Source organism: Lepidochelys olivacea (assembly GCF_965140295.1).
Source record: "Lepidochelys olivacea isolate rLepOli2 genome assembly, chromosome: 6".
In the NCBI taxonomy this organism is placed as follows: Eukaryota; Metazoa; Chordata; order Testudines; family Cheloniidae; genus Lepidochelys; species Lepidochelys olivacea.
In genome coordinates, this window is record NC_140416.1 from 2,437,275 (window position 1) to 2,463,186 (window position 25,912).

Consider the following 25,912-nt stretch of genomic DNA (forward strand, 5'->3'; position numbering starts at 1 on the left):
AGTCAAAAGCAAAATAAAACAAAACACGCAAGGCTAAGCTTAATACACTCAGAAATCAGTTACAAATGTTAAATTCTTATCCCAGTTGTTACTTGAGGTAAAATCCTTCTCAGGTCAGATGCCTTTTCAGAGCTGGGTCCAGCCTGTTCTCACTCACTCCTGTGGTTACAGTCCTTTTGTTTCCATGTGCTTGCAGATATCTCCTTGAAGTAGGGAGGCCCTGACTTAAGCCAGCTGAAAACACTCCTTGTTTGTTTCCCCACTTGAATAGAACTTCCCTAAGGCAGGAATCCTTTTTTGGAATTCCACCCCCCTCTGGAAAAGTACCAGCTTCAAAATGGATTTCAGTGTCAGGTGACATGGTCACATGTCACTGTAGGACCCCAGTCTCCATTCTTCTTGGGTTATCCCACAGGTACACAGGAAGGTAAACAGAGCCATTCACAGATCATTGATTCTGAAGCACCTTTAATGGCCTCCACTTAAAATGTCTACATCAGTAATACAAATTTATACCTTATTCTCCAAACTCCAGAAATAGAAATAATCCATGTAAACAAATAGGATGAACACACTTAGTAGATTATAACCTTTATAATGAAATGTTACATGGGGCACTTAGCATAAAGCATATTCCAGTGATGTCTTAAACAGAAGCATATTTTCATAAAGCATATGGAGTGCAATGTCACACAGAGCTTTGCCCAGCACTGGACAGAGGGGGGAATTGAACCTGCATCTCGCACCTCAGAGTTGACCACCCAACTATTGGGCTAAAAATTACAAAGGAAGGCCCACCACCTCCTCCTATGGTGGCTGCATTGCGACAGGCACCTAAATCCTCCCCCCACAGACACACGTTGTTCTGGGACAAAGCTATTAGGAGTATTTGTAACACATTTGTGAATAGTTTCAGGACAATCCAAACGGTATTGTTTTTGACAATAAATTATTAGTCCAGAAGAAATTCACCCTTTTCTAGACCCCTTTGTGTCCCAATGCTGGGAAATTACTTAAAGAGATATTTGGAGAGGTGACCTACAAATAAAGTGGAATACATTCAACTAAGTTTTGTATCATATTAAAAAGACCTCACAGGAGAGACAGCGATCCAGGTCAGCTGATGTTCTGTCCCTCTGTGTTCCATTTCCACAAGGAAAGACACGGCAACAACATTAATTGCATGTGCTGTGCACACCTGTTGTCCTGGGAGTAAAGATGCTTCAGGGATCAAATCTCAAAGTCATCAAAGCCAAATTTAACCTCTTCTGGCCAAGGAAGCAGCTCCAGAGGTATTAAGGAAAAGATTTGACTCTAAGTCTGATTTTAGGATTCTTTGCAGGTACTGCTTTCGTCCTCAACTCATTGTAAGTGAAGGGAGGAAAAATAAAGTGGTTCCACCACGTCATGGGCAAACAAGTCAGTTTCAGAGCATTTCAACCTTTAATTGAAATGACATTCATGGGACGGGAAAGAAGGAATTATCCTGAGAGGAAAATTTTCAACTTTTCTGAACATATTTACCTATCAAAAGAAGGAAAGAGCTTTACCAAGGGAGGAAGAAGAGTGACTATAAAAGGAGAGAAAAATAGCATTAATAGGAAGTGGGAAACTCCCCCATAGATTCGGGGAATGTCTATACTAAAGTCATTACATTGACTCAGCTATGGTGTGCAGCATCACCGTAGTGTAGATGCTTTCCACATTGATGGAAGGGTTTTTCCATCAATTTAGTTAATCCACAGCCCCGAGAGACAATAGCTAGGTCAATGGAAAAATTATACTGAGGGTCAGTACAAGCTAACTGCCTCAAACATGGTATGAAAAGTTTCTCAGTCCTGTGCTACAGAGCTCGGTTGATCAAATTTTTAAGCATAAACCAGGCCTCAAGGAAGCTGGCGAGGGAAGAGACCAGTTGAAAAATCTAGTCCTATCTCCCTTCCAGGGCAGCAGAATCCCCTTCGGTTCTGTTTGTTCAGGTTAGTTGGAAATATTCCATCTGTCCCAGCTTCCCAGTAGAAATTATTCCGCATTCTGATTGAGCTCAGTGTCAGGCTGTGTGTGTGTAATGGGTACTCTGCCTAGGTGTGTGTTTGGAGTGGAGTGGGCACTGTGTGTGTGTGTTGGTGTGCAGTGGGCTCTATGTGTGTGTGTGAGATGTGGGGTACAGTGGAGCTGAAAGTCAAGCATAGGCAGGTGTGTTTGTCCTTTGCCCTGCCCAGTGCTCAGGCTGGTGTCCCTCTGGTGCAGAGCCCTTTGTGCGATCATAGAATCGTCGGACTGGAGGGGAGTTTGAGGGGTCAACTAGTCCAGTCCCCTACATTCATGGCAGGGCTAAGTATTTTCTAGACTGGGGTGGGCAAGCTTTTTGGCCTGAGGACCACTTTGGTTTTCAAAAATTGTATGGAGGGCCGGTTATGGGAGGCTGTGTCTCTCCAAACAGCCAGGTGTGTCCTAGCCCGCACCTCCTATCAGACCCCCCACCTTCTCGCCCCCTGTCGGCTCCCCCGGGACTCCTGCCCCATCTAACGCCCCTGTTCCCTGTCCCCTAACTTCCCCCTGGGGCTCCTGACCCATCCACCACCCCCTGCTCCCTGTCCCTGGACCCCCTATGCCTGACTGCCCCCTGCCACCCCATCGAACTCCCGCTCTCATTCCTGACTGCTCCCCCAGGACCCCTGCCCCATCCATCCCTCTGTTCCTCACCCTCTGATCGCTCCAAGCCCAATCCACACTCCTGAACCCTGGCCACACCTATGAACTCCCCTGCCCTCTATCTACCCCCCCGTGCCCTCTTACTGCGCTGCCTGGAGCACCAGCGGCTGGCGGCGGTACAGCCGCACTGCCCAGAGCACGGGGTCAGGCCGCGGCTCTTGAACTGCGCTGCCCGGCCGCCCAGAGCATTGTGCCGGTGGAGTGCTGAGGCTGTGGGGGAGGGGGAACAGCAGGGGAGGGGCCAGGGACTAGCCTCCTGGGCCAGGAGCTCAGGGGCCTGGCAGTAGGGTCCTGCGGCGTGGATGTGGCTCGCCGGCCTTAGTTTGCCCACCTCTGACCTAGACCATCCCTGACAGATGTTTGTCAAACCTGCTCTTAAAAATCTCCAATGATGGAGATTCCACAACCTGCCTGGGCAATTTATTCCAGTGCCTAACCACCCTGACAGTTAGGAAGCTTTTCCTAATGTCCAACCTAAACCTCCCTTGCTGCAATTGAAACCCATTGCTTCTTCTCCTATTCCTAAACTCTGGTTTCAGAGTAACAGCCGTGTTAGTCTGTATTTGCAAAAAGAAAAGGAGTACTTGTGGCACCTTAGAGACTAACCAATTTATTTGAGCATGAGCTTTCGTGAGCTACAGCTCACTTCATCGGATGCATACCGTGGAAACTGCAGCAGACATTATATACACACAGAGATCATGAAACAATACCTCCTCCCACCCCACTGTCCTGCTGGTAATAGCTTATCTAAAGTGATCATCAAGTTGGGCCATTTCCAGCACAAATCCAGGTTTTCTCACCCTCCACCCCCCCACACACAAACTCACTCTCCTGCTGGTAATAGCCCATCCAAAGTGACAACTTTCTACACAATGTGCATGATAATGAAGGTGGGCCATTTCCTGCACAAATCCAGGTTCTCTCACCCCCTCACTCCCTCACTTTAGATAAGCTATTACCAGCAGGACAGTGGGGTGGGAGGAGGTATTGTTTCATGATCTCTGTGTGTATATAAAGTCTGCTGCAGTTTCCACGGTATGCATCCGATGAAGTGAGCTGTAGCTCACGAAAGCTCATGCTCAAATAAATTGGTTAGTCTCTAAGGTGCCACAAGTACTCCTTTTCTTATTCCTAAACTCTGTTTCATGGATGATAAGATGTAGGAAATAAATAAAAATAGCAAAAGAATCAGGAGAGGGTTGGCACGCTTGGGGATATTTTGCCGCAGCATCTGCAGAGAACAATGACATTTTTTGCTTCAGCATCACACTGAAAGGGCTCTCACACTGAAAGGGCTCTTACTAACTTCTAAGACTCCATTCCTGTTCTGTCCCCAGCAAAAGCATCCCACAGACAGAGAGAGAGGCTTTGTTTTTCCCTCCCCCCAGCTTTTGAAAGTATCCTGTCTCCTCATTGGTCATTTTGGTCAGGTGCCAGCGAGGTTATCCTAGCTTCTTAACTGTTTACAGGGGAAAGGGTTTTTCCTCTGGCCAGGAGGGATTTTAAAGGTGTTTATCCTTCCTTTTATATTTATGACAGAGAGACATGAGAAATGACTGAAAGCAATGGTGGTAAGACTTAAGTCCCAATGCAGAGCAACTGAGGGAAAATAAAAAGGTACAGTTAGAGTGGGAAAGGGTCTGATTTAAGAGGAGACTTGATGAAAAGGGGAGAACTGAGTGGTTCAGGGATACTTTGTGTTGGGCCAGATTTTTCACTGCCCATACAACTACCCCACCCCAAGACAAGTTCATGAACCTATTGTCAGAAGAACATACGTCTTTTGTGTTTGATACTTGACCTATCAACAAGTATGAAACCTGAAATATCCGATGAAATGAGCTGTAGCTCACGAAAGCTTATGCTCAAATAAATTGGTTAGTCTCTAAGGTGCCACAAGTACTCCTTTTCTTTTTATGAATACAGACTAACACGACTGTTACTCTGAAACCAACAACTAAGGGGGTGAAGGTTTTCATCCTACCTTCTTTCCTTTTCACAAGCCCCCTCACCCCACCCATCCCACTACAACTCAAACAAAAGTTCCTCCTTAGCTCAGAAGACAGCCCAATGGACTGCTGAAGTGTTCATTTCTCCCTAAACTATTGATTAAGACAGTGGTTACAATTTTTGATACATTTTTTGTATCACAGAGGATTGGCAGCTCCTAAAGGCCTGTTGATTAAAGAAGGAAACCCCAAAAAGTCCCTTGAAACAGGCTTTGCCAACACGCAAAATCAAGCAGCTAATGAAGGGATGTTATATGAGCCAAGTTGTGGGGACTGAAGAAATAAATGTACCATTGACACAACTGGTGTTTGAGACAGAGGAACCAGACCCCTTAAACATAAGGCTTTTGATACATGAGAAGACAACCTGGTGCCCAGTGTTTCTTTGAAGGGTGCGTGGCTAGGGGCAATCTGGTGCCTTGGATGTTGTTGGTCAAGGGTTCTCATGCTTTTTCTTTCTGAGCGCCTCCCCCCAAACACACACCCATGATCCCTGGCCCACCTGTGCCGCAACAACTCTTTTTGTGCACATAAAAGACACGGCTGGCGTTCGGGGGGTAGCAAGCAGGGCAATTGCCCGAGGCCCCACACCACGGGGGGCCCCGTGAACCTAAGTAGTTCAGGCTTCAGCTTCAGCCCTGGGTGGGGGGTTTTGGGGTTCTGGGCTTCAGCTCCATGTGGTGTGGTTTCAGCTTTCTGCCCTGTGCCCCAGCCAGTCTAATGTCCACCCTGCTTGGCGGACCCCCTGAAACCTGCTTGCGGCCCCTCAGGGAGCCCCGGACCCCTGGTTGAGAACCATGGTGCTATAGCTCTGACAGGCTGTGCTCTGACAGGCTTTTCACGATGGCAGAATATCTGTGTGTTGATCTGATTCTGTGACACAGGCCCCCTGACAGAGCAGTCCACATAAAACACTTTCTTCACGCTGCCATTTTCAACTGACATGTTATCTTCAACACATGCCCCCTTTTATTTCATTTTGACCCTCACAGTTTTGTTCCCTCTGTACATTCTAGCTTTCAGGGTCTTTTTTTACAAATGGTTGTTTTTTTCTAAACAGGGTTTTGAAATTTGCTGAAGGAAGAAGATGTTAAATATTTCCGAAACGGTCTGATTGTTTCATCTGACCCTCGATCTTTTGGCTTCTTTGCCTCTGGCACTTTGCGCACCTACTCTGCCACTTGAGCTATTCTGTGTCCCCCGCCTTTTCTGCCCACTACCTGTGCCCATTGAAGACTCTAGGGGTGGGAAGCTGCAGAAAATACTTGGTCTCTGTGGGACAAAATACCATCAGGTGAGATGCCAGTCTGTAGATCGTGGAAGGTAGAATGGTGCTACACATCTGAGGTCTTGGTGTGTCGACCCCCTTATTTCAGCCCCTCCATCCCCCACCCCATAATTTTGCCCCCATCAGTTTATCCCCTCCTTAGTTAAGTACATAAGAACAGCCACACTGTTGTACCATGGGTACTGTGCTATACAATTGATTATGTTTTGGCTATATACATTGCAGGTTTTAAAGTAAGAATTAAAGTGTTAGAATAAATGAATAGGATAGTGGATACTAGTATTAGCTATTTTCTTTTTATTCATGCCTTGTAAGTAACTAAGTAACAGAAATGGGCTTCTCTGTGTCTATGTGTAGCCAGACAGCCAGCCCCACCCCCACCTCAGACCAGCATTGCTGGAAACACAGAAGGAAGCCAGAACAGGGCACTTAACATATATTCCAGCACAGCCTTTGAAGCTGTGAAAAGCACAGGTGTGCTGCTACAATGTGCCTCTGGGAACAGATACAAGGATTAAGCTCACAGCAGGCAGAGGCCCTGTGACAGACATGGCTCTTAGCCCCTACTAAACAGCGTGATGCACACACACCAATATCCTAGGTGGGAAAATATTTACCCTGATAAAAGAAATGTCCAGTAGTCGACACTTATTGTTTCTCTCCCTTGCAAGTGTGAACTACTCTTGCGAAAGCTGGTGTCACCCAGACAGACCAGCCTCAATTTGGCATAAGAAAGGAGAAAGAGAATAAAGGAGTACAGAGGTATAAGTAGGGGACCTACAGCACCATGATTTTTGAGTGCTTTTCACTATCTATCTGCTGGTCAGATAAGTGGCAGCCTCCCAAGGCTTCTGCAGCTAAGAGGGTCCCTAAGCCTTGTCCCTTATTCGTCTTTCCGCGGAATTGAGTGACCGATCCTGGCTTGGCACCGCTGGAATCGAGAGATGCAAGGAGGGTAAGAAGCACCCACACCTGATCTCCTATCTTTAGTGTACACATATTTTGAAATAGAGCTCTATACTTTGTTTTCTTTCTTTGGGATTGTGGCTTCAGTTTTGTAACTTGTTTGTGTGTGTGTAACATCTCTACATTTAAATAAGTAGGCACTAGCAATTTTGTAACCACATGATTAGAATCTAGCTTAAAAAATTTTGGTAACCATTTGTGCATAAGCCTGACTTGTTTTCTCTGGTTTACTGTAAAGCAGCCAACACAATTAAAGAACCTCAGCCGTTTTGGCTCTAAAGCCTGGCCATTAGGTGAGAGTACTAAGAGCCTAGCGTTGAGTTGTGCCGCCTCCACGGGGCAAACTCTTGGGGCACCTGTCAGTCAATCCTGGCTGCCCGCTGCGAAGGAGCTCTGAGCTCTAGCAGTTAAAGTCACGGGTGTGGAGAGGCTCTTAGTGCTGCCATTGGGGCACCTGTCGGTCAGTATTGACTGCCCGCTGTGAAGGAGCTCTGAGCTCTAGCCGTTAAAGTCACGGGTGGTTAGGACCTTGGGGCATCCGTCAGCCTAGCCCGGGCTGCCCGCCGCGAAGGGACAGTGCGTCCTAGAGGTTAAAGTCACGGATGGTATAAACGGGCATAGCTGGCATCTCACCAAACATCCTTGGCCGTCGGCTAACACTATGTTAATGAGATTAGAGAAATTTTGGAGGCCCAGGCCCCAATGTTGAAAAAGATAGTTACGAGATTTAGTAAGGTCTAATTTACGATGCCTTTCTTGTTCAACATAAAACACTACTATTTGTTACCTTTTAAAGGTCTCTGTAAAGAACTGTTTGTGTGAATGAGGAATGTATGCATCAGGAAAAGATAAGGTGTAGAGGCCATTGTTAGAGCCAGATGGTCAAGGGAGGAGGAGTGAAGAGACTTATCGAGACCCAAGAACCATCAGCACCCATCCATGATTGAGGAAGGGCAGATTGATGACCCTGAGGTGGAGGCTAGCACCTTAAACACAAGATAATTGATTAAAATAGAAACCAGGACAGGATGACCCTCCTGGAGGTGTTTTGGAATGAAAGAAGCAGTCAAAAGATAACACCAATTAAGGAGTAACCAGTCATAAAATGACACAGCAAAATCCATAGACTTCAATGAAAAGAAAGGACTATAAGAACAGGGTGCTTTGCCATGGAACTTTGGGTTCGTCTTGTTAACAAAACCAGGAGCACTGGATCGTGACCAACAGAGCTTGGCTCCCCTCTGCCACCCATGTGGCTGGCCACTAGATTGATCCAGACTCTGGACTGGTAACTATAAACATTGACTGGCGGGACTGTGTGCATGGTGTGTGTGTGTGTGACTGAAAAGCATATGCTAACGGCTGTATTCTCAATAAATGCGGGGTATTGCCTTCTCCCCTATAAAAGATCATGTGTGCTTTGTATAAGCATAACATTTTTGGTGGAGAATGCAAAGGGGGAAGAATATGCACTAAATTTTTTGAAAATACTGCTAAGAAGGTATACCATACACTTAAAAAAGATCGATCATTCTGTGTCCATATCCCCGGTCAGTAAAGAGGGAACCATTTGTGGTTAATATGGTCTTCGCTGTTGGTATTCTATGAACTGAGAATTTTGATAGTTAAAAGGTATACACACCCTTGGTCAAAGCAGGGCTGAGAAATAGGAGAAAGGTTTAGCATTCCTCTCTCCACTCCGGACTGCTTTGGGGGGAAATAATTGGAGGTGGGTATACCCTCAATCGTAGCAGGGAGAAGGACTTAGAGATCCTCGCTCCAACCTGGAAATCCTAGGTGTATACACCTTCAGCCATAGCAAGACTGAGCACAAGAGGAGAACTTAGTGCCTCTCGCTCTGACCCCTGGGAGGGTTATTTTATATTTTGGGTGTGAACCCTCGGTGGTAGTAGGCCAAGCAATACAGAGGGAGGCTTAACATTTCTCCCTCTGGCCTGGAGCGGGTTAAATTTAGGCACTCTGGCACTGACATGGGCAACAGAGGTGAAAAGAGAAAAGGGGATTTGTAAGTCCCGAATCAAGCACGGGTAACGCAGAATCTCAGAGTGATTAGAAATACCAACCAAAGATCTTAAATACAAAATGATCAGATGAAAGGAGTCCCCTAAGGACAATGCTCAGGTGGAGCTGAAAAAGCTGCCATGTGTAGAAGAAATTAACCCTTTTTTACAAATTTTGCAGAAATTTGGCCCTTGCCCAAGGACGGAACAAGCAATAGCAGATGTCCACACCATAGCCGATTTGGAAGACAAATTGGCAAAATATTTGTTGATTTATAAACCTTCAATCCCAATAAAAAAGGATTCGGTGGCACTCTGGCTAATGTGGGAAACCTGTAATGAGGCGTTCCTCCCTCTGGCAAATTGCCAAAGCAGAAAATACTACACTGCGTGAAAAGCTCAGCGCAAGTGAGCGAGATGCAGATAAATGGAAAGTATTGACTACAGGGGTCCACGGCCAATTGGACATGCTTAAGGACACTCTATGGAAACTAAAAGCAAGGGAAAAGGGATTACTGGACAGGTAGAGGAAAAAGATAAAATATCAATTGAAAACCAAGTCCTACAGAGCACGGTGAAGAAATTAACATTAGAACAAGGCAGAGCTCCTGCAAACCATAACCGCTGCAAATCAGTTATCAAGCAGCTTAAGCAGAAGCTAAGCTTCACAACCTGTCAGGTTGCAGCAGTCACAGCAGGAGAATGGGACCAAACCTTGCCCTGAGGAAACCAGGACTGGGAGGAGGAAATATGGGACCCCAGGGAAACTTGGGAGGGGGATATATGGGATAATCCTCAGGAATGTAGGCATGATGAGTGCACTCCCATGGCCCCAGTAGCGGAGATCCAATGTACCACGGTAATGACTCCCATAGATGGTGGGGGTAGCACGACCCTTACCACAGTTCCAGTATTGGCCACCAATTTAAAGGTGATGGCTGAAAATTTGGGGACCCTGAAGCAAGACACCTTTTCTAGATGTACCAATGCATGTTTACTTGCAGCAAGGGAAGGGCTAACTACCTTGGAAGTCCATCGACTCATGGGGGTATGTGCAGCCCCGGAAATTAGAGCCACTCTGGATAGATTGGTTGTTACCGAGGACGTTGGTATCCTGGGGGGTCTAATGGCAACATTTGGGGAACAGATAGGCAAGCGTAACTTTATAGCACAAGTTGTAGACTCTGTCCAGGAGCCTTATGAGGACCGCAAGAATTATTTAACTAGATGGGCTCTGATGCAAGTAATGGCTGGTCTGGTAACAGCTGACGGTGCCACCCCGATATATGGGCTACTATTCAGCATCCAGTCCTTAAGGGATTGCGCTGCCTCTTTGGCCCCCTATTACTCTGGTAAACTTGCAGCTTGGCAGAATAACAACCCAGCTATCCTAGGGGAGCTAAGGGGAGTGGTCCAACAAATAACCACTCACTATGGACCACAACCCACTATAAAGAAAGAAAGGGTCTCTTGTGTGGCAGCAATAGAACCAGTAGTCACATATATGAATGAAAGTGGCAGAAAAGGGATTACCGGGCCCCAGGGAGGATATGCTAGAGGTCGTTCCTGAGGATGAGGGAATAGGGGTCAGCAGGGGGATCAGGTATACCCAGAGTTCCAGCAATATCAGGCCGACACCTCTAGACAAAGGATGGGGAGGAAGAGAGAGCTAACTGATAATGAGGTTCGCCGACTGGCCTGGCGAACCCTGATGTAGGACGGAGCCAAAAGGGCACAGTGGGATGGGGCACCCACACCTGACTTGGTTAGAGAAACTACAAGATTACAAAATACCCACAAGGGAATAGGCTGCGTAATCCCCAGTGCACCCCCACCATCAACACCACTCCAGCTTCTCCCTGACACCTACCCCTGTCCCGCAGATGAATAGAGAGGCCCGCTGAACTATGAACTTCCACTGTCTGTAGGGGCACAAGGGTGGAAGTTCATAGGAAAGGTCCATTGGGACCCTGGGGGAAGAGCATGCGTGTATGTTCAGCAGGGTAAACATACCCCTACATTGGCTTTAATAGGCAGAGGAGCCGCTGTGTCTTTAATCAAAACACTCCAAAAGCAGGAAGGTGGGTTAAACAGGTAACCTTAAACTCCTTCCAAGGCAACCCCGGCAATGGTTGGGAATGGGCCCAGGTCCCCTTTTCAGAACAAGGATTAAAAACCTTTGGGGATCTGATCCAAACTCCTGACATGATTGATGAAATCATTTTGGGATCAGATTGCTTGTTCACCAATCGCATAGTAATAGATATGTCCAGGGGTATCCGATAGAAAGTGTATATTCCCCCTCCCCACTCTGGGAAAATTGGTCAAAAGATATTACTAGCAAAAGGGGGAGAAAGGCCAATTGCGGCATTATCGGCCCGGCAAACTGAGGAATGGCACCAGAAATTCCCCTTGGTCAGGACTCAAAAGAAAACAAACTGTGGTAAAATCAATGCCTGTTTAAAAATTGTTGCAGAATTAGTGCCTCCCCCAAAACAATATTCTTATCCAAAGGAAGTGGAGGCCCAATTGGTACAAACTATCCAGGAGCTCGAACAGCAGGGAGTAATCTGAAAAACAAATTCACCCTTCAACTCCCCTGTATGGTCAGTACTAAAAGCAGACGGCCAGTCCCGGCACCTAGCAGTTGCCTGGAGAAGGATTAACAAAGATACAATACCCATGGCTCCTATTGTGGCAGACATGACACAGGTTATACAAAAGGTCCAAGCCACATTGAAATATTTTTCAGAAATCGATTTAGCCAATTGTTTCTTTGCTATTCCCCTACACCCTGACTCACAGGATCAGTTTGCCTTTACAATAAAAGAACAGCGGTGGACTTTTTGTTGATTGCCCCAAGGGTATCACAACAGTCTGGCAATCGCACACCGGCATGTGATAGATATGCTGGATAGATTGATTCCTCAAGATAGACCATTTGTGTTTTCATACGTGGATGATATTGTAGTCTTTGGGGAAACTGAGGCACAGACTCAGATGAGAACCAAAAAGGTGTTAGCATTAATCCAGGAAACAGGATTTAGGGTAGCCTTGGATAAGGCTCAACTGGTGCAGCCCCAAATCTCATATTTGGGTACAATTATTGGACAAGAAGGAAGGCAAATAGACCAGCACAAGTTGAGAGCCCTAGTAGAAATGCCAGCTCCTACTGACGCCCATTCCTTGAGAGTACTATTGGGAGGCTTTAACTTTCTCAGATCACACATGTACAAGTATGCTGAAATAACGCACCCCTTGTGGCGATTACTAAAGAAAAAGGCCAAATGGGAGTGGGGAGAGGAGCAGGATGCTGCTTTAAGGCTTTTAAAGCAACAGGCTCTCACAGCTACAGCCCTGCATTTTCCCAATGAGTCACAGCCTTTTGTTATTCGATTGGCTGCCAACAATATGGCCTTGGCTGCTACAGTATTACAACATAATGAGGATGGAAGACTGGATCCAGTAGCATATGAATCCAGGAAGCTGCAAAGAGCTGAGATAAATGCCTGGCAGCCGTCTGGGTAGTGCAATCTTTTGAGCCACTCACAGGAATAGCTCCAGTCACTATTCAAAGCACCCACACTAAACTAAAATATATTTTGTCAGGAAAACTGATGGGGGGAAGTCTCTAATACTCGAATGGCACAACGGACGCTGATTTGAATTAACAGAGGGGTAACCACAGAAACTGTGCCCAAACCAGATGTGTTAACACATGCATTAATTGAAAAAGGGAACTGGCATGATTGTCCAGAGGTTACTCTGGAACAGAGAATTGCTCTCATGGAGGCACCCCCACTGGAGGAACTGGATACCAGAGGACAAGAGAAGCCTTTTTGGTTCACTGATGGAAGTGCAATGGTAATAAATGGGAAAAGGTGTGTAAAGTATGCAGCAATCAATTTAGATAAGGAGATTATTCAGGGCCAGCTGGACCACGGGTCAGCCCAACATGCCGAATTACAGGCAATTTATCAGGTTCTGAAACAATATTAGGACTCCCCATGACTAGTGTATATTTACCCTGAGAGTGATTTTTGCATAGAGGGAATTCAGTTCTGGATGCAGGACTGGAAAAGAAATGGGTGGAAGGCAGCGAATGGTAAAGATATTGCATACTTAGATGAGTGGAAATGGATTTACCAGTGGGTAACAGAGAATCCTAAGCAATTGAAAATTGGGCATGTGAAAGCCCACAACAAGGGAACAGGCAAGGAAGCCATTTGGAATTTTTGGGTGGATACAATAGCCCGACAACACAGTATAGCAATTGTAACTAGAAGCCAAGCTAAAAGCACCCCTACTGATGCCCCCAAACCAATGGGTGCTGCTATAAATCACCAAACTCCAGGAAAAGTGGAAAGCCAAGAACTGATTAATGTAGCCCATCAGTTCATGCATGAGGAGGTAAAAGGAACCTTACATAGGTTAAGACAAGTTGCAGAATGGAAAAAAAACATGGAAGTTGAAGTTAGAACATAGGTAAGGAATTGCATTCGGTGTGCACAGGATAGATCACGACCCCCTCACTGGTAACCTGTGATGCACCACGGGGGCTTGGGCCCTGGCATACAGTTCAGATTAATGTTATTGACAAGTCACCAAGAAGTAAATAAGGATTTCAATCCTTGTTAGTAATAATTGATTCCTTTTCAGGATTGGTAGAAACATTTCCCACTAAAACTAATAGCACCACGGTGGTAGTTAAGAATTTTTTTAATGAGGTGGGTGTGTAGATATGGTACCCCTGAAACAGGAGATTCTGATAATGGGGGAGCCTTTGTGGGAGAAATTTTTACATCAGTGTTACAAGCTTTAGGAATCAAACAAAAATTACATATATCATACCTACCCCAATCCTCGGGTCAGGTAGAGCGCATGAAATGCACCATTAAGGAAGCACTGCGGAAAGTTATAAATCCTACCGGAAAAGATTGGCCAAACAAGCTGCCTCTGATTCTAGCAGATATCTGCAGCAGCAACAGACTGAAAACCAAAATCCAGCCTTTTCAAATTATGTTTGGAAACTCAGTGCATCTTGTGATTGACCCTAGCCACCTAACACAAGATCAGGGAGAAATCCCTAATGTAACAGCGTGAATATTTACAATGACTTAAGCAGCTGAAACAAGAGAAAACCACTCTCCAATACAGGGTCGAACAAGCTATAGAACAAATGAATAAAAAAAAAAATCCATGCACAAAAGCATACTGAAACAGCCCTATGGGAAATTGGGGATCAAGTCATGTGTCTTAAATTGGGGAAAAGGGGCCACTCACTGCAATCAAAATGGACAGGACCCTATTCCATAGCGGACTGCCTCAGCCCACTGATATACTGTATTGAGAGAGAAGGATGGAAAATTAAAATGGGTACATGTTTCACAGATTAAACTTTTTTCATGAAAAATAATGTCTTGGACTTTTTAGAGGAAAGGACTCCTGGGATTCGGAACATAAGGTGCTGCTCGACCACTTCTACCCTCCAAATCCATGAAACCTCAGTATAAGGTTTGGCAGTCCCTGTTCTTGGGGGCCTGTATGTCCCAGATATTCAACAATATCTTGTGGGAGCCCACTGCAATCTCTCCCCTGGTCAAGGATCATTCCCCCCTAAATAATCAATCATGGATCCCCATCAGGGAACCAGGAATCCTCTTAGAATGGTATGATAAAAATACAAATCGAATCCTGAGGCCAATAGGAAATACCAATATTTATGCCTGGGACGGGGAAGTGGGACTTAAGGTTCACCTTATAAACACCACAGGAGTACCAAACCACTGGGAAATAGGGGTGAAAATAGAGGGTCTCTTTGGTGATACCACCTGGAGTTCCAGCTACCCATGATTACCATATCAGTGGGATGAGCCGATTAAGACAGGGACAATACTAACTCTCATAGTAGGATATTGTCCAGTATCCCACAGAAATCCAAACCTTTGCTTCCCAGATACGTGTACTAAGACTTGGGGTATGTTTACACTACCCGCTGGATTGGCAGGTCGTGGTTGATCTATCGGGGATCGATTTATCACGTCTAGCATAGATGAGATAAAATCGGTCCCCCATCACTCTGCCATAGACTCCTGTACTCCACTGCAGCGAGAGGTGGAAGCGGAGTCAATGGGGGAGCGGTGGCAGTCGATCCTGTGCTGTGAGGACGCAAGGTAAGATACATCGACTTCAGCTATGCTATTCTCGTAGCTGAAGTTGCGTATCTTAGGTCAATCCCCCTCCCCCTCAGCATAGACCAGGGCTTGGACCAAAGATGTTTCTTTCAAAAGAAGCACCCCGATCAGGATAAAGAAACCCAAACTGTTTGTAACTCAGAGTGACCCCATAAAGGTCCTCCTGAATCCTTTGTTCGTAGAAATTAAAATTAATATGGATTGGACCCAGCTGAATGTGTCAAGAGTGGAGCCAGAATGTTTGCCCTACTCTCTTCCTATATTAAAAGCCTGGATGAAAACATACCAAAGTCCCTATGGTCGGACCAAACAAGATATAGCAGACACTGTATTCGGAGGGGTTGGTTTTCGAACAGGGATTATGAATATGGTAGATTTAGAGATAATCAGAAATAAATTGAGTGTTGTATCACAATTATAGGAGCATCTCATACACAAGCAGGCAGATGCTAATGTGGATTTAGTACAAATAGGCCTAGGTAATCTGAAAGTGACATGGAATCTGTGGAAATGGTTAAACACTACCACCTGGCTGCTGTACAAGGAACAGTTGAAATTGGGAAACAAAACTGCCTTAGCCATGGGGTGCACTGAGATGCAAATTCTTAGTTTATCATCACTCAAAGATAAAATGTTCTGGATAACATCAGAAAATGTTAAAGTACTGGAGCACCTTTTAAAATAACAGAAAAGATCTTTGTTTGATGCCTATAAGCATGAATGGATACAGTATGTCTCCAGCATGGTTAAGCCTGAACGGCTACTTGGAGAAATTATTGTCAAAATTGCCCATCAGCAATCTGTGGAGGCAGAGCTATGGAAAGTCAGTCCACTACCAAAATTAACCATGGGATCTTTCTGGTTACCTTGCATTATGGGTTAGTGGGCCACGAAAGAGAAAAGACTATTGGACACACAACAGTGTACAGAGTGGGACCCTCCCAAATGGATATGCCTCTCCCTGCCTGCCACTACAGAACCATGCAGTAGGGATACATCATTCAGCATATGCGTTTAGGATGAACTGGAAAATGTAACCCGTGTTTTATATAATGGGCAATGTGTATGTGTTGTATCCTGGGAAACAATATTTTGCGAGGAGGAAAGCATTAGCTAGCCACCAGTGGATGTGTGTAGGTGCAATGCAAGCATTTTCTACACAAATAACCACACTAATTACCTTCCTAAACTAGAGAGAGCCCAAAGTACCATGATGGCCCCCTAAGTTAACTTCTCCATCTCCCTCAGTTTGGATTGGCAGGAATTAGCTGACCATCTGCTTCGAGAAACAAAAGTAACTCAGTTTTTGGAAGAAACCCAAAAGGATGTGGGAAAGCGAATTCTCCAAACAACACATGCAAATGGAAATATGATTAAAATATCTAATTCTGAAAAAGAACTCCCTGCATATCATTGGTAATATGTTTTTACAGGCTGGTCGCACCTCCCACCTCACAGGTGAACACCCCAACTATTGGGCTAAAAATTACAAAGGGAAGGATGACCACCACTTCCTACAGTGACTGCTTTTCAATTGGCACCTAAATCCTGATAATACTAGCCAAGTCTGCATACCTGTGGGATAATTTCTGCTACCATAGTGAAGAAGAGAAGAGTCATCACTGGGTCTGCCATGGATCTCCTTGGGGATAGGTGATGACCACAATGTCCTTGTGCATCTGCAGCCATGGATCAGTGCATGGGTCCATCCCTGCTGAAGTGGCTTCCACCTGGGCCACTCACAAACAACTGTCTAGCATGCAAATCACACGCTGAGTGTGTGTGTGTATCTGCAGCCTGGGGTCAGGAATAGTTGGGTTACACTCAGGCTCTCACCACCCTTGGTTATACTGCAGGGTGACCCCAACACTCTCCCCACTCTTCAATTTCCTTCCAGAAATGTATGTCCTGTGCTGCCCAGTCCTCTCCTGGACAATACAAGCTACATTGTCGTTATTTCTTTGGTAGCACTAAGATACATGCAACTTAGTTTCTCAGACACTTCTATTTAAACACACTGGATTAGATAAAACAATATAACAAAATTTATTGACCACAAAGATAGATTTTAAGTGAGTGAAAATAACAAACAATGTGAAATTCAAAGCAAAAGTTTCATCCCCACATGCTTTCAGCAGCCTTACTGACCAAACTTCTTTGGTCAGGACCCCTCCCCCAGTCCAATGGCTGCTTCCTTTATCCCTTCACATGCAGTGAATCAACGGGCAGAGAGAGAGAGACAGAGTGAATGGTGTCTTTTATTATCCTATCCCCCTTTTTGAGAAACATTTCCACCTGATTACCATGAGACAAAATGTCTATGTGCAAGCATGTTTCCTTTGTACTTTTTCCTCACCTTTTTGAGCTTCTTTGGTTTCAATTCCTGTTGATAACTCTGTTTACTGCTTAAATACAAAATTAAGCAGAGCACACATTTCTTTGTTTAAGATAGACCTGTTTGCCAACCTCAGTTTGAAACATATTAATAAGACCTTAAGAACATAAGAACGGCCATACTGGGTCGAACCAAAGGTCCATCTAGCCCACTATCCTGTCTTCCAACAGTGGCCAATGCCAGGTGTCCCTGAGGGAATGAACAGAATAGGTAATCATCAAATGATCCATCCCCTGTCGCTCATTCCCAGCTTCTGGCAAAGAGAGGCTAGGGACACCATCCCTGCCCGTCCTGGGTAATAGGCATTGATGGACCGATCCTCCATGAATTTATTTAGCGCTTTTTTGAACCCTGCTATAGTCTTAGCCTTCACAACATCCTCTGGCAAGGGGTTCCACAGGTTGGCTGTTCATTGTGTGAAAAAATACTTCTTTTTTTGTTTTAAACCTGCTGCCTATTAATTTCATTGGGTGGCCCCGAGTTCTTGTGTTATGAGAAGGAGTAAATAACACTTCCTTATTTACTTTCTCTACACCAGTCATGATTTTATAGACCTCTATCATATCCCCTGCCCATCATCGTCTATTTTCCAAGCTAGAAAGTCACAGCCTTATTCATCTCTCCTCATAGAGAAGCCGTTCCATAGCCCTAATCATTTTTGTTGCCCTTTTCTGAACCTTTTCCAATTTATCTTTTTTGAGAGGGGGTGACCACATCTGCATGCAGTATTCAAGATGTGTGCGTACCATGGATTTATATAGAGGCAAGTTGATATTTTCTGTCTTATTATCTATCCCCTTATTAATGATTCCCAACATTTTGTTCACTTTTTTGACTGCCACTGCACATTGAGTGGATGTTTACAGAAAACACTATACAATGTAACCTTAAAACTTCACATGCCACACGTATTTTATCAGGACCATACTGATCAGCAAATTGTGAGTTTTCAAATGATACATTATAAGGCATACAGTAAAAAACCAACAAAACAAAACAAACAAATCCACAAACAAATTCCACAAACAAATCCACAAACAATTCCACCCCTACCACAAGCTACACTCTTCCAAATACAAGACAAAAAAATCAGCTGTTCAAACATATGAAACGTAGAATGCGAGAGGACTCCGGTCTCTGAAGCATACCAAACAGGTGTAGCCACACCCATAGCCCTATGTAATCAGCAGCCCAATCAGAACAAATTCCATGAGAACAATGCCTGGACTGAACAGTAACACCCTTTAAAGTCTGTGGGAAAGTAAATTTATTCTATCGCCATGAAACTCTTCATTCCCATCCTTCCCACCTCCAAAGAAACACATAGCAATGGCTCATAGTGTGTTTAACTTGCTCCCAGTTGGCACATAACCTGGGGATCCAGTTGTGGAGGGGACCCAGCGGGAGTTAACATGGATTTGAATCTTGTTAACTTCTGGTCTGGTTTCTGTGAAGTCCGGATCTACCTCCACATCCCAGACAGTTCATGAAAAAGGCCTTGCAAGGGGACCTAGGACAGGGGAGAAATTCAGCAGACCCAGTGTTCCTCCATCAAAGACTTGCTGGATTTGACATCCCTCTTCTCTCATTCATTAACGGATGAATACAGCCCTACATTTTGGGGAGATGTTTAAACAAATGAAAAATTCCCCTCAGTGGATCTCTTAAGGAATGAAACAGGTTTCAGTGAAGCCCCACCCTCCTGTGTGACATCAGTAGAGGGCAGGGGGATAATGCGCATTCTCTCTTCCCTAGCTTGACTGGGTTTCTGGGTATGGACAAGGGGTTGCTGTTAGGACAAACTCTAAAGGACCCCTTTAATGACTTTAGAGGTCTGTAGCAGCGTGGCACTCATCTCTGACAAGTACCCCTTCTGGTTGGTGTGTCCATAATTTTTAAACAGACCCAGCTTTGGTATCAGTTGGGGATTGGTCCTGCTTTGACCAGGGCATTAGACTAGATGACCTCCTGCAGTCGCTTCAAACCCTGATATTCTATGATTGTATGATCAGGCCATACCACAGGGCTTCCTCCCTGGAGGCAACGATTTTGCCTTGTCTGGTTCCTTCTGGCCCTAGCTATCCAGCAGGGACACTAAGTAGTTTGGATCCCTTTTACTGTTGTTCAATTGAAGGCCACTTCCTCAGTGGCCTAACCACTATTCCAGGTCCCATGGGGCTCAAAGACCCTAAGAATAGCAGCCACACATCACTGTGTCCCTTTAACTAAACTGCTTTCAGCTCCCTACTACCCCTACTGCTACTGCCCCATAGCCCCAGCCTTCAGAAATGCTTCTCCTTTACCTCAGGGCAAATGTACATTTAGGCCAAGCAGCCAAGGCCCAGCTCCCTTGGCCTAGTGCCCCAGGCCAAGCTAGGAGCGCTTTCTCATTCCCCCAGTCCCTGCCACTTCTGAGCTGTCCATGGTGCTGCAGTTTCCTTTAGCCAGCCAGGAGTTCAATAGAGCGACACTGATTTACACCAGCAAGGGATCTGGGCCATTGACTTCTGTGAAGCTATGTCAATTTACAGCACCTGGGGATTGACTCATTGATTTCATTTAAGTGACACAGATTTTCCATAGTTTCATGATTTCTAGTCTGACCTTTGGCTAACACAGGGCATGGAACCTTGCCCACTAATTAAAACTAGAACATCTCTTTTAGAGAGCTATCCATTCTTGATTTAAAGATGTCAGGTGATTGTGTCTTGGTATGTTGTCCCATTCAGGATTCAAAACATACTCAGATTCACACCAGTTGAAGATCTGGCCCTTTGGTTTTAATGGAGCTCTGCTGATTTACAGCAGCTGTGAATCTGGCCCAATGACTCCCAGGGAGAGGCATCCATTTACACCAGCAGGGGATGTGGTCTAATGGGTAGTGTCCATGTTATGGTTACCTCTTTAAGCAAGTATATCCATATCCAGCAGACCTGGGCACAGTGCAGACAAGACCTGAGCATCCTCAGGAGGCACAAGTTGAGGAATGTAGAAGGTCCAATGATGCCCCTTCTGCCTGTGTGATGTCACTATAAGGCAGGGGAGTCTGCACATTCTCTCTTCCTTAGCTTCACCAGGTTGCTGGGCAGGGACAAGAGGCTGCCACTAGGAACATCTCCATGCAGGAGATTGTGCAGGAAGGGCTCATCTCTATTTCAGAAAAAAAAAAAAACAAGTTCTGAGACCTGTAGGAAGAGAATGGAAATTTGCAATGTATAGGAGCTGTTAACATTACAACTGGGTCATTTCAGAAGATGAAATCCCTGGTCATGCATTGAAGAGATCCCAGCATGGAAGGGCACAGAAATTAAATTGTCCCCTCTTTCACGGGGAACTTACTATTTTTCATTCTTGGATTGCTCTTTCCCTGTGAAATAAAAGGCATTTGCATAGAAAGTTTAAGGCCACTCTTTGCGTGTGAAACCATAAAAATTAATCTCTTCTTCTCATCTGTCAAAACCTGCACCACCATCATCCAACACGCCGTTTTTATAATAGTGATTCCATTCAGAAGGGTCATTTCCATAGTTCCCTCTAAGGTATGTGCCTGGGTGGCCATACATGAGGGAGTGAAGGGCCATGCACCTTGACCCTGGAGAGGATGCATGCATAAGATGAAGTGGTGGCCTTGGGAGGAATAGGGAGTAAGTGAGGGAGCATTTGGGTGAGATAGGGAGTGAGGGGAAATTGGGACGTGCAGGGCTGCACCAGCTGGAAAGAGATGCGACTATCTCCAGCTTCAGGGCTGCGGCTGCCAGGGAGAGATGGCCCTCCTTCCCAGCCCCAGCTTGGTGGCTGCTGCATCAGGGGAGATACCCCACTCCTTCCCAGCCGGGTGGCTGCCGCGGTGCAGGAGAGAGACAGCTCTCCCCAAACAAATGCTAAAACATAATGGAAATCACTTGTCCAGACAAGTGATTTCCATTAAGTTTTAGCATTTGTTTGGGGAGAGGTATTGGAAACCATTAAGGCCAGATCTTTGCTATCTGGTATAGTTTTGGCTCTTCAGAGTACTCCCTTTGACTCATAAGTAGCAAGCAGCAGTAGGTTTGGTGGGGTGCTAGGTGTTGGGTAGGATAAAGACCTTAGTTGCAAGCTCTTTGGAGTTTTCAGAGAGATCCCTACTTCAAAGCCACATGTTAATGCCATACAGGGCGTGTAAAAGTGTAATGAGTCAGTCTACTCCGAGTTTTTGAGTTAGTGACACACACAATGTGAAAGCAGGAAAACTTTGCCTGTTTCTACAGGGCTCTGTGCACTTGCATTGAGTGGGTCCTAAACACTCATGTAAAATACCCATCACCAACCACTTGATGTTTTACTTTCCTTCATATTTTCAGTGTTGTCACTTTTTTGTGTGTGGCTTTGTTTTGCTGTCTGTGTCACTTTATTACTTTATTTTTACTGTTCTATGTGTGTGAAGTATTAATCAAAGGAAGAGTTGACATTCCAGAGACATTGTATAATCCCAAGTGAATACCTTTTACTTTCCTTTCCAATATCAGCAAATATTGTATTACTATTTGCGGTGAGAGCATTTCTAGTTGGCTCATACATTTATTTAGCACCTTAAAGCTGAGCTCTGTGTGCTGATAATATGCATGAAAGAGGGATAGTTTTGTGATCTGCAGAAGTCCATAGCATGCTAGTGTTTTGGCAGATGCTTCATTCTGCGAGAGCAGCTTTCCCTGAAGATTTAGTGGTCCGTGGTAGGAGTAGGTTATATAATGGGGTCTCTGGGGCATATTTTTTATGCTTTCACTTAATGACCATGATGACTTTGTTTTATTTATATAGCTGTTTTCAGTATGCCAAATTTTGCTGTGTTTACTAGCTTGAGTTCTTAGAAAGGACGATAAAATACCTGTACTCCAAGGGCACTGTTATTTTTCTTTTTATTTGATTTCAGATTAAATAAGCATCTTAAGCATCTTAATTAACAATTTTCTTGTTAATTATCCCTTGTTTTAATATTCTCTCTTCTTCTTCTTCCATACCTAAGAACTTTTTAAACTATATATTCTATCTCAGTGTAGTATGCACAATAAATGACCTCGATATTGGTGCTGCACATAACAATATTCAGTCTGCACATGGATGGAAAACCGTAGAGGGAACATAGAAACACCAAATTCACAATGGAGGGCAGATGGCTGTGGTCTCCTCCTGAGCACCTCTGGTCATCATGTGGTCTCCATCAAGAATGATGCGTGAACCTATCTTTCCTACTTTGGGGAGTAACCTGGCAAGGGAAGGACATAGAATGCCATGGTGATTGGCGTCCTATGGATGGATAGACACAGAGAGAGAGAGAGAGAGACAGAGAGAGAGAGAGAATCTGTAGTACTCTATCATGTCTTACAGGTTTTACATTTCATCTATTGGGGTCGGGACAATGAGGTGATTCTGAAACAATTAGTATGTTTCAGCTGTATCTAACTGTCTGTTCCTTTGATTCCAGACTTGTTGCTAAGGTTGGTTGAAAATTTTTCTTGAGCAGTTTTTCTGATGGGCTGTGGGACTCCGGTGATGTTCCAGGGCAGTTCAGCAAGAGGAGAGACCATCATGGATCATGGGGGATGGAGTCCAGCCTGGGAGCTTGGTCCATGAAAAAGATTGGTGGTGTGTGGAATCTGATGCACCCCCGTGGTATTTCCAAGCCAAAATGTTAAGTTTTCAGCCAAAAGCTTTCAGTGTCCATAAAAAAATCCCCTTTGTGCATCAGTTCTATGCAGTACCCAGGCTTGCACTGAAATTTGCAGGATGAAATATACCTCTAACCTCATATTCTGCAACTCTGGTAGAAATTGCATCATTCAATAACACAGTAGAAAACATTGGGCCGAATTAATCCCCAGGACATGAGTTACACCAAGGGTGGCTTTGGTTCACTGAGCACATTAATTAGGTGTTTTGTCTCTCTAAGCTCAGGTACTCCCAGTTGCTTCAGCAGTCATGCCCCATAGATCACAAATCTCACAATAAAACTTTCCAAATGCTCCAAACTGGCAGTTTTGGATGATGGGGAAACGCCACCACATCTCTCTCTCTTCTCAGTAGGTACCTGCAGTTGTCCAACTTCACAGTCACATGCACACACGCAGACACCATGGGGATCAGCAGGTATTGAATTCCAGACCTCCAGCACTTAACGCCTCAGTCCCAGCTCTGACCCCTTCAGCTAAAGGAACGACCTCCTGGGTTGGAAAAAATAGGCAATTACCTCGTCACTGAAGCCAGGGTTTCCAATGATGTCTCTGGGTTTTCACACAGGCTCCAGTAAATGCCAAACAGCTTAATTAGCACAGTGAGCAACTTTACCCCAAACCAACATGCCAAGCCATGGAGCTCCCCTGGCCCAAAGAGGGTGGAAAGATTGAAACTCCTTTCCTCTCACCCCTTCTTTAGATAAGGAATAATCCCTTCAGACTGATTCTCTCACAGCAGAGTCTCAAGTCACTGTTTTTTTTTTAATTGGGATTAGTGAACAGGAGTGTTTGTGCGGGGGCATGATTAACCTGCGTGTCATTGTATATGCACAGCGTGTGCATTTAATCAAATACCTGGAATGACCAGCTGTGAACATTTGGCTTTTTGGACTAAGCCCTTCCCGGAGGGGGTACTGATGTCCTGTGAGAAACTGATCTCTATTTATCTTCACTTACTTCATTACAGAGAAGGGACAGGTTTTTCCTCACCCCTGCTTACATCTGTGTAGCTGCCTCATCACTGTTCAGAGGAGATGGAAGAGGGAAATCACTCGGAAGTGACTGAGTTCATTCTCTCAGGACTGACTGATCGTCCGGAGCTACTGGTCCCCCTGTTTGTAGTGTTCCTACTGATTTATGGTATCACCCTGGTGGGGAATGGGGGGATGATCTTGTTAATCATGATTGATCCCCAACTCCAGACCCCCATGTACTTTTTCCTCAGTAATTTGTCCTTCTGTGACCTCTGCTTTTCCTCGATAATTTCCCCTAAGATGCTGCTGAATTTCTTAGCTGAGAGGAGAAACATTTCTTACACTGCCTGCGCTGTGCAAATGTATCTCTTTCTCGCTTTTGCAGATGTTGGTTGTCTCTTGCTGGCTGTGATGGCGTATGACCGTTATGTGGCCATCTGTAACCCGCTGATCTATACAGTCATTATGTCCAGGCAGCTTTGTAAACAGCTGGTGGCTGGGGTGTACGCTGTGGGGGTGGTGGATTCAATGATACACACGTGTTTTACATTTCGGCTGTCATTCTGCAGCTCCAACATCATCAATCATTTCTCCTGTGACGTCCCCCCACTGTTGGCGCTCTCCTGTTCTGACACCCGCATCAATGAGATTGTGCTGTTTGCTTTCACGTGCTGCATTCAAGTGATCAGCTTTGTGACTGTCCTCCTCTCCTACATCCATATCATCTCCACCATCATGAAGATCCGCTCTGCTCAGGGCCGACGCAAAGCCTTTTCCACCTGCACTTTCCACTTGATTGTTGTGGTCCTGCTTTTTGGCACTATCATCTTTGTGTATTTACGTCCCACCTCCAGCTATTCCATGGACACGAACAAAGTGGCCTCTGTGTTTTGCATGCTTGTGATCCCCATGTTGAACCCCCTCATCTACAGCCTGAGGAACACGGAGGTGAAGGACGCCCTGAGGAGAGTAATGAATAAATTCCTAACCAATTCTTGAAGCTGTTTAACTCTGTACTGGTTTAGTGATGGGGAGTGGAAACAGGTGAATTCAATTCCTAGCCCATTGCAATGTAATTTCGCAGAGCCCGCGGTTGCATTTTCATTATTGTATTGTTATTATTCTTAATTTGTTTATATTCCAACAAGGTCTGCAGGTCCCAGCTGAGATCAGTGTACAAAACAAGTGAAGAATCAGAGGGCCAGAAAGAGAGAATGATTCTGTAGACTGGTGTCTAGCCACCGAGAGAGTGAGATGCTCAACTTCATGTCTCTGTTCCAATGGTTGTTTAATTAGTTAGCCACAATAGAAGAAAGATTTAGAGCAACTCAGATTGGAAGAGCACATCACTCAGTGGCAGGGATGCTTTCTGGAAACGCAGGAAACCCAAGTGCATAGTGTGACGTGTTTGGTCACTGAGACCGTCATTGGGACTGTCACCTGATGTGCTGAAATTACTCTCAGCACATTTTCCTTGAAAGCATGGGCTTCCAGAACCCTGTATTGTTGAGTAAGACATACTAGCCTACTACAACAGAGATCCAGGGTCTGGGCACACCCCAAAAGCTGCAGATCTGGACTGAAACCAGCTCAGCAGGATACCTGTCTCCAGCACCCAGAGACCCAGCTCCAAATGGGA

General features: G+C 45.1%; 1 pseudogene across 1 annotated transcript in view; it reads left to right on the plus strand.

Annotated features, from left to right (window-relative positions):
• The first annotated feature begins 24,333 nt into the window (after positions 1-24,333).
• Positions 24,334-25,912, plus strand: part of LOC311522700 (olfactory receptor 8U9-like) — a 28,589-nt pseudogene continuing 27,010 nt past the window's right edge. The window contains exon 1 of the transcript in view: positions 24,334-24,530. The product of the transcript in view is annotated as an olfactory receptor 8U9-like (transcript). The remainder of the gene's footprint in view (positions 24,531-25,912) is intronic.